Consider the following 8,497-nt stretch of genomic DNA (forward strand, 5'->3'; position numbering starts at 1 on the left):
GTGCTAGCTTGTTGTGTTGTCCAGCACCACCAGGGATGAATTTTGATTTGAAGCTTCGCTATACCCTGAATGTCTTCCACATATCTGGGACATTAAGTCCGATTTCAAGCCTTTTGCCTGTTTTATCTGGTTACGCGATTAACTCCCTACTGGACCACTGGACCATGACTATTTGATAAATTGGATTGGCGTGATACTGAGTACTTGAATTTGATAAGTGATTTACAAGATCATGAATTGTGATAAGTAAGATTAGAATGTTTCTTAGTATTTGACTGACTTTGGGAAAAACAAATTGGACCTGGTGAATACGAGTTGGAGTAGATGGAATTCTACTGCTTGATTGGTTTCTGAGCGATATCTTGACCGGCTTTCTATAGGAGTTAGAATGTCGAGAACGACATTCTTTTAAGGGGGAGAGAGTGTGAGAACCCGTATTTTCCCTAATAATTTTCCTAGGATTTTTTCCCCTTTAATTGCATGTTTTCTGCATTTTTTGGCTTAGAAAATTTTCTTGGTGGATTTTATGAGTAATTATAGTTTTTAGATGATTTTTCTAGCATTGAGTAGTTTTTGAAAAATTACGGATAGATTATGGACGTGGGCCCCACTAGTGCGAAAAGTTCGGAAAAATTCGGCCAATAAGGTTAAGTTTCGGATACTGTGTAAACTTTATCGGGTGTTAAGAGATAAGTAGAGGAGGTGAAGTGATTGATGTGAGAGGTGACCAAAGGATAGAAATGCATTTAAAGAGGTGCCAAGTGTCACAATATCATTGGGTGGACTTTATGGAACACTATTCATGTTTTTGACTTTTGACCCATTGGTTAAATATCTTAAAATTACCACCAAAAATCACCATTTCTTGCTCCTTGGTGGCCGGCCCTCTCTATCAAAGAAGAAAGAAAAACTCTTCCAAGTTTAGCTACCATTTAGTGCCAATCATCCAACTCAAGTGCTTAAACTAGTTTCTACTCCATAAAATTCCTCCATTTGGTGTTAGTGAGTGTTTTGGTGAAGTTTCTTGGAGAAGCTAAGGTGTTCTACCACTTCCTCTCTCTTGTTTACTTGGTAAGTGGTGCTTGTACTTCCTCTTACACCTAATGATGTTTAATTTGTGCCTAATGGTGGCTATAGTGTTGAAAATTGTGGTTTATTTCTTGGTTTGGAATGAATTGGTGAAGTTTTCATTTTTTTGAGGAATTTTCTGGTTTAATGTGATCATGGTGTTGTGGTTATTTATGATGGTTGGTAATAAGGGGTTATGCCTCTAGTGGATGTATATGATAGGAAATTGCAATCAATTTTGAGTTTGGATTGAAATGTGAAAAGTTAGGGTTTCATAACCCCCTTTTCTGTCCGGTTTTGGATCATATGGTTAGAGGCCGAATTGGCCTTTTATTAAAACATGAAAGTTGTAGGTATTTATGTGTTTGAGATGTCTGTAAAATTTCAGGTCATTTGGAGTAGTGTAGAATGAGATATGTCGTTTTTACTGTTGCTGTTCTGGGTGATCAGAATGTGCGAACTGCGATTGTAATCGTCTGTTTTGACTGGAATTGCTTTGTATTTGGATGTTGGTGTCTTCTTATGAAATGTAGCTTAATGTCTTAGCTATCATATGCCTTTGGAATCAATCCATTTGGACCTGTGTAGACTGAGTTGGACGAATTACAGCATTGTGTGATTTAGGAACCTGCAATTACGGTTCTGGTTTGGTGTTCTGCATTTTTGACCTAGTTGTGCTAGGATTTGGACTGAGTGGCCTTCTACATTGTTGTAGCCCTGTCTTTTAGCTTCGAGATGGTGGGTCTTACACCCTCATCCGATAAGCGTAGAGCATTTTGTGCCATTACCGCAAAAGGAGGACGAAAACTGTTTTTTTTGTTAAGGTCACGTGAGTGCATTGCTGGAATTTCTGGTTATCTATGCTACTTGTTTATGCATATGAAACCCTATTGGGGTTGCGATTGGCATGGCTTTGTGACTCGTTATCGAGTCTTATGGTAATTGTTTACATGTTCTAGGGCGTGACGTTAGTGCACGGCGCACTTTGGACGGCGGTGCATGAAATCTCACTTACTTAATTGGTGAGTATATTACTCACTTGGATGTTTATAATGTGGCTTTGCTATGTGTGATTGTGATGCCTTGAAGGCTTGTTTGGCTATTGGAAATGATTAGGGTGGGGGTGTACTTGACCGCCCTCATTCCTTTTATTCTTGTGACTGACTGTTTACCGTTTCACTGTATTACTGTACTGCTATATGAATTATTGGATTCCATTCATGGGATATTGTTTGGGTGTCGGTTGGACGAGTATCCAACGGCCCTACTGTACTACTGAGCTCGACCCCGTTGGTAATCGCTTGAATCGAGCCAGCGAGGGCTTGGTCGTGAAAAGTGACTAGCCACGGGGACTGAAATGGGAATCTTGTGGTAATGAGACCCTTGGTTCCGGTGTACTCGAGTATCACCTAAAGTTACTGCTTGGAGTGCGGGCCCGGTTGGGGTATGTTTGGTGGAAGGGATGGGAGTGAAGTGGGTTCTACGGTTGGTACTCATAAACGTTGACGGAGAGTCAATGAGATTGGATCAAGAATATGAGCGTGGAAATGGGCTCTTGAGAGCCGTCCGTATCCTTTTACTGATTTGTTTTATTCCTTAATTGTGTACTTGAAATGAAAGGTTATGCTTAAGTGATCTTTGTTGCTTATGTGGTAGTAACTCACTGGGCTTAAGCTCATTCCGTTCCATTTGTTTTCCTTACAGGAAATGGCCATTTTTGGAAAAAGTTATGTTAGTTGGTTGTCAAGTTGAGCCCATGTAAATGTCTTTTGAATAGCTCTTTGAATGAAACCCTAATGTGTATTGGGTTCAATTTCTTTTGATTGGCAAACCGAACATGTATATCCATGATGAATCGTTTTGATATGCCGCTTTGGCTTTTGGCTTGTAAATGTTACATTTCAATGTATATGTGTTTGGTTGACATTTGGTTGGATTTCTGATTAACTTGTACTTCAAACGGCAAAAGAAACATTTGGCTACTCCCGGCCTAGTATCCGGATTCGGACATGGCCGGTACTGTTCATCATCGGCTTCGATTTTCGTTTTTTTTTATTTTGTGATTTTGACTTGTTTACGCGCGTGGGTATGTTCCGGAACATATTAGATCGACGTGAACTGATCTGTAGTCCTGGCGAGAGCTAGGCAGGCAGCCCGCTAACCCCTTTGGTTCGCCTTAGGGGAAAGTGGGGCTGTTACAGTTGGTATCAGAGCCACTTCGCGTGGTCTCTGCGCGGAGGGAGACTGGGCCAAGTGGTGTTGTGGTCCTAATTTCATGAATATGTCTAAGTGCTCGTTTGAGCATAAGTTATGAACCGGGCATGTGATAAGTGTACGAATCATTATCATGGGACTTGAGGAAGTTAAGTATGTATGTCGGGTAGGAATCTTTAATAAGGATGATTTACGCTTGGGACCGGCCGGCTCGAGTTGTGAATTATCTTGGATGGGATTCTTGGGCCCGGATACGAACGAAATAAGAGCGCCTAGGTTAGAGAACTTGGGCAATTGTGGGACATACGTGATAGGCCTTAGGAATACATTATTCTCTTTAAGATGAATGATATATTTTAAGTTGAAATGTCAGGTAACTAACGAATTAATGTTTGTAGGTATGGATCCGGGCAGTTCTAGCGGCATGGGACCGGGACCGAGACCTCCGAGTACGAGGGGCCCAGAGGACCGGGTGCTGCGTAAGCGGGCGATCCGCTATCGGAGGAGGCTTGGGGAGCCTTATAGTTTGTATTCCCCTTTTGGACAGGTGTCGCGCCGACCCTGTGAGTACTGGTATACCTATGGCTATCCTGACGAGGTTGTTTTAGCGATGGATGACGAGCGTTATCACCTAGGCAGGACAGTTGAGACTTTGAGGGCGCAGTTGGAGGAGGCTAGAGAGTTTAGCCGTTGGCAGGCGTTGCGCGTTAGGGACCTGGAGCGGGATCTTCGACACACACACCAGCACCTCTTCGCTATGAGGTTGCAGCTTAGGGAGAGGGCCCGGAGTATTACGTTTGACTGTGGGGTTTTACTAGACATGGCCGCGGAGGCACCTCCACGAGCTGCTGGTCCAGAGCAGATAGGCGAGATAGATACTTTAGGTTCCGTTGGGAACCGGGGCCCTAGGGGAGGTGATTAGGGTTGCTTTTGTATTATGAGTAGCTGGTAGATTACTTTTGCTAGGACTGGCATGGCTAATTTCTTTGGTTATTTGGTGGACTGACTAGCTTTTTGGAGCCGGAGTGCTCGTGTGCGTAATGGTTTTGTACCGACTGGAGGTCGGGTACTTTGTATATCTTCTGGTGTGGTTTTGTAAATAAATGTATATATTCGAGTCGTATCTTTTGGTACCTACGCTTTTACGTGCTTTTCGTGTATTTGTTTTGTGTTTTTATTTTGTTTCTAGTTGGAGTATTACGCACACAATAGGTGTGGATCTATAGACTGTTGCACCACCTGATTGGTAAGTGTTGGAATTTGCTCTACTTGAACTACCTGGGACTGACCTCGAACTACCTGAGATTGATGTTGAGCTGCCTAAGACCGACTAGACTGAACTTCCTTGAGACGTGACCCTGTTAGGCGAGTGTGTTCATACGTACTCTTAATGGACCTAATTTCACTGAATATATGGTATGTGACCTGTAGGTGGACTTGAATTTTATGACTATTTACGAATGTGAATTGCTGGACAGAGGTTAGGCCAGTGTGTTCTTACCTGTACTCATGATCCTTGAACTTGAACTTGTACTCTTCTTTGTGTTCATGCTCCCTGAACTTGTAATATTTGACCCTACTCTTGAACTTCTTCGTACTCATGTGGTTGTAGACCGGCTACTACTTTTCTGTAGCGGTTGAACTGAACCTCTCTGGTGGGGCATTGCCTGTTGTGTTGTCCAGCACCGCCATTCTTCTGGCGAGGCATGCCTGTTGTGTTGTCCAGCACCACCAGGGATGAAATACTTGAACGGAGGCTCTCTGGCGAAGTTTAGCCGTTGTGCGAACTTGTTGTGTTGTCCAGCACCACCAGGGCCAACTTACTGAACTGAAATTCTTTGGTGAAGCATAGCCGTTGTGCTAGCTTGTTGTGTTGTCCAGCACCACCAGGGATGAATTTTGATTTGAAGCTTCGCTATACCCTGAATGTCTTCCACATATCTGGGACATTAAGTCCGATTTCAAGCCTTTTGCCTGTTTTATCTGGTTACGCGATTAACTCCCTACTGGACCACTGGACCATGACTATTTGATAAATTGGATTGGCGTGATACTGAGTACTTGAATTTGATAAGTGATTTACAAGATCATGAATTGTGATAAGTAAGATTAGAATGTTTCTTAGTATTTGACTGACTTTGGGAAAAACAAATTGGACCTGGTGAATACGAGTTGGAGTAGATGGAATTCTACTGCTTGATTGGTTTCTGAGCGATATCTTGACCGGCTTTCTATAGGAGTTAGAATGTCGAGGACGACATTCTTTTAAGGGGGAGAGAGTGTGAGAACCCGTATTTTCCCTAATAATTTTCCTAGGATTTTTTCCCCTTTAATTGCATGTTTTCTGCATTTTCTGGCTTAGAAAATTTTCTTGGTGGATTTTATGAGTAATTATAGTTTTTAGATGATTTTTCTAGCATTGAGTAGTTTTTGAAAAATTACGGATAGATTATGGACGTGGGCCCCACTAGTGCGAAAAGTTCGAAAAAATTCGGCCAATAAGGTTAAGTTTCGGATACTGTGTAAACTTTATCGGGTGTTAAGAGATAAGTAGAGGAGGTGAAGTGATTGATGTGAGAGGTGACCAAAGGATAGAAATGCATTTAAAGAGGTGCCAAGTGTCACAATATCATTGGGTGGACTTTATGGAACACTATTCATGTTTTTGACTTTTGACCCATTGGTTAAATATCTTAAAATTACCACCAAAAATCACCATTTCTTGCTCCTTGGTGGCCGGCCCTCTCTATCAAAGAAGAAAGAAAAACTCTTCCAAGTTTAGCTACCATTTAGTGCCAATCATCCAACTCAAGTGCTTAAACTAGTTTCTACTCCATAAAATTCCTCCATTTGGTGTTAGTGAGTGTTTTGGTGAAGTTTCTTGGAGAAGCTAAGGTGTTCTACCACTTCCTCTCTCTTGTTTACTTGGTAAGTGGTGCTTGTACTTCCTCTTACACCTAATGATGTTTAATTTGTGCCTAATGGTGGCTATAGTGTTGAAAATTGTGGTTTATTTCTTGGTTTGGAATGAATTGGTGAAGTTTTCATTTTTTTGAGGAATTTTCTGGTTTAATGTGATCATGGTGTTGTGGTTATTTATGATGGTTGGTAATAAGGGGTTATGCCTCTAGTGGATGTATATGATAGGAAATTGCAATCAATTTTGAGTTTGGATTGAAATGTGAAAAGTTAGGGTTTCATAACCCCCTTTTCTGTCCGGTTTTGGATCATATGGTTAGAGGCCGAATTGGCCTTTTATTAAAACATGAAAGTTGTAGGTATTTATGTGTTTGAGATGTCTGTAAAATTTCAGGTCATTTGGAGTAGTGTAGAATGAGATATGTCGTTTTTACTGTTGCTGTTCTGGGTGATCAGAATGTGCGAACTGCGATTGTAATCGTCTGTTTTGACTGGAATTTCTTTGTATTTGGATGTTGGTGTCTTCTTATGAAATGTAGCTTAATGTCTTAGCTATCATATGCCTTTGGAATCAATCCATTTGGACCTGTGTAGACTGAGTTGGACGAATTACAGCATTGTGTGATTTAGGAACCTGCAATTACGGTTCTGGTTTGGTGTTCTGCATTTTTGACCTAGTTGTGCTAGGATTTGGACTGAGTGGCCTTCTACATTGTTGTAGCCCTGTCTTTTAGCTTCGAGATGGTGGGTCTTACACCCTCATCCGATAAGCGTAGAGCATTTTGTGCCATTACCGCAAAAGGAGGACGAAAACTGTTTTTTTTGTTAAGGTCACGTGAGTGCATTGCTGGAATTTCTGGTTATCTATGCTACTTGTTTATGCATATGAAACCCTATTGGGGTTGCGATTGGCATGGCTTTGTGACTCGTTATCGAGTCTTATGGTAATTGTTTACATGTTCTAGGGCGTGACGTTAGTGCACGGCGCACTTTGGACGGCGGTGCATGAAATCTCACTTACTTAATTGGTGAGTATATTACTCACTTGGATGTTTATAATGTGGCTTTGCTATGTGTGATTGTGATGCCTTGAAGGCTTGTTTGGCTATTGGAAATGATTAGGGTGGGGGTGTACTTGACCGCCCTCATTCCTTTTATTCTTGTGACTGACTGTTTACCGTTTCACTGTATTACTGTACTGCTATATGAATTATTGGATTCCATTCATGGGATATTGTTTGGGTGTCGGTTGGACGAGTATCCAACGGCCCTACTGTACTACTGAGCTCGACCCCGTTGGTAATCGCTTGAATCGAGCCAGCGAGGGCTTGGTCGTGAAAAGTGACTAGCCACGGGGACTGAAATGGGAATCTTGTGGTAATGAGACCCTTGGTTCCGGTGTACTCGAGTATCACCTAAAGTTACTGCTTGGAGTGCGGGCCCGGTTGGGGTATGTTTGGTGGAAGGGATGGGAGTGAAGTGGGTTCTACGGTTGGTACTCATAAACGTTGACGGAGAGTCAATGAGATTGGATCAAGAATATGAGCGTGGAAATGGGCTCTTGAGAGCCGTCCGTATCCTTTTACTGATTTGTTTTATTCCTTAATTGTGTACTTGAAATGAAAGGTTATGCTTAAGTGATCTTTGTTGCTTATGTGGTAGTAACTCACTGGGCTTAAGCTCATTCCGTTCCATTTGTTTTCCTTACAGGAAATGGCCATTTTTGGAAAAAGTTATGTTAGTTGGTTGTCAAGTTGAGCCCATGTAAATGTCTTTTGAATAGCTCTTTGAATGAAACCCTAATGTGTATTGGGTTCAATTTCTTTTGATTGGCAAACCGAACATGTATATCCATGATGAATCGTTTTGATATGCCGCTTTGGCTTTTGGCTTGTAAATGTTACATTTCAATGTATATGTGTTTGGTTGACATTTGGTTGGATTTCTGATTAACTTGTACTTCAAACGGCAAAAGAAACATTTGGCTACTCCCGGCCTAGTATCCGGATTCGGACATGGCCGGTACTGTTCATCATCGGCTTCGATTTTCGTTTTTTTTTATTTTGTGATTTTGACTTGTTTACGCGCGTGGGTATGTTCCGGAACATATTAGATCGACGTGAACTGATCTGTAGTCCTGGCGAGAGCTGGGCAGGCAGCCCGCTAACCCCTTTGGTTCGCCTTAGGGGAAAGTGGGGCTGTTACAGTTGGTATCAGAGCCACTTCGCGTGGTCTCTGCGCGGAGGGAGACTGGGCCAAGTGGTGTTGTGGTCCTAATTTCATGAATATGTCTAAG

This window comes from Coffea arabica, chromosome 6e (assembly GCF_036785885.1).
Source record: "Coffea arabica cultivar ET-39 chromosome 6e, Coffea Arabica ET-39 HiFi, whole genome shotgun sequence".
Lineage (NCBI taxonomy): Eukaryota > Viridiplantae > Streptophyta > Magnoliopsida > Gentianales > Rubiaceae > Coffea > Coffea arabica.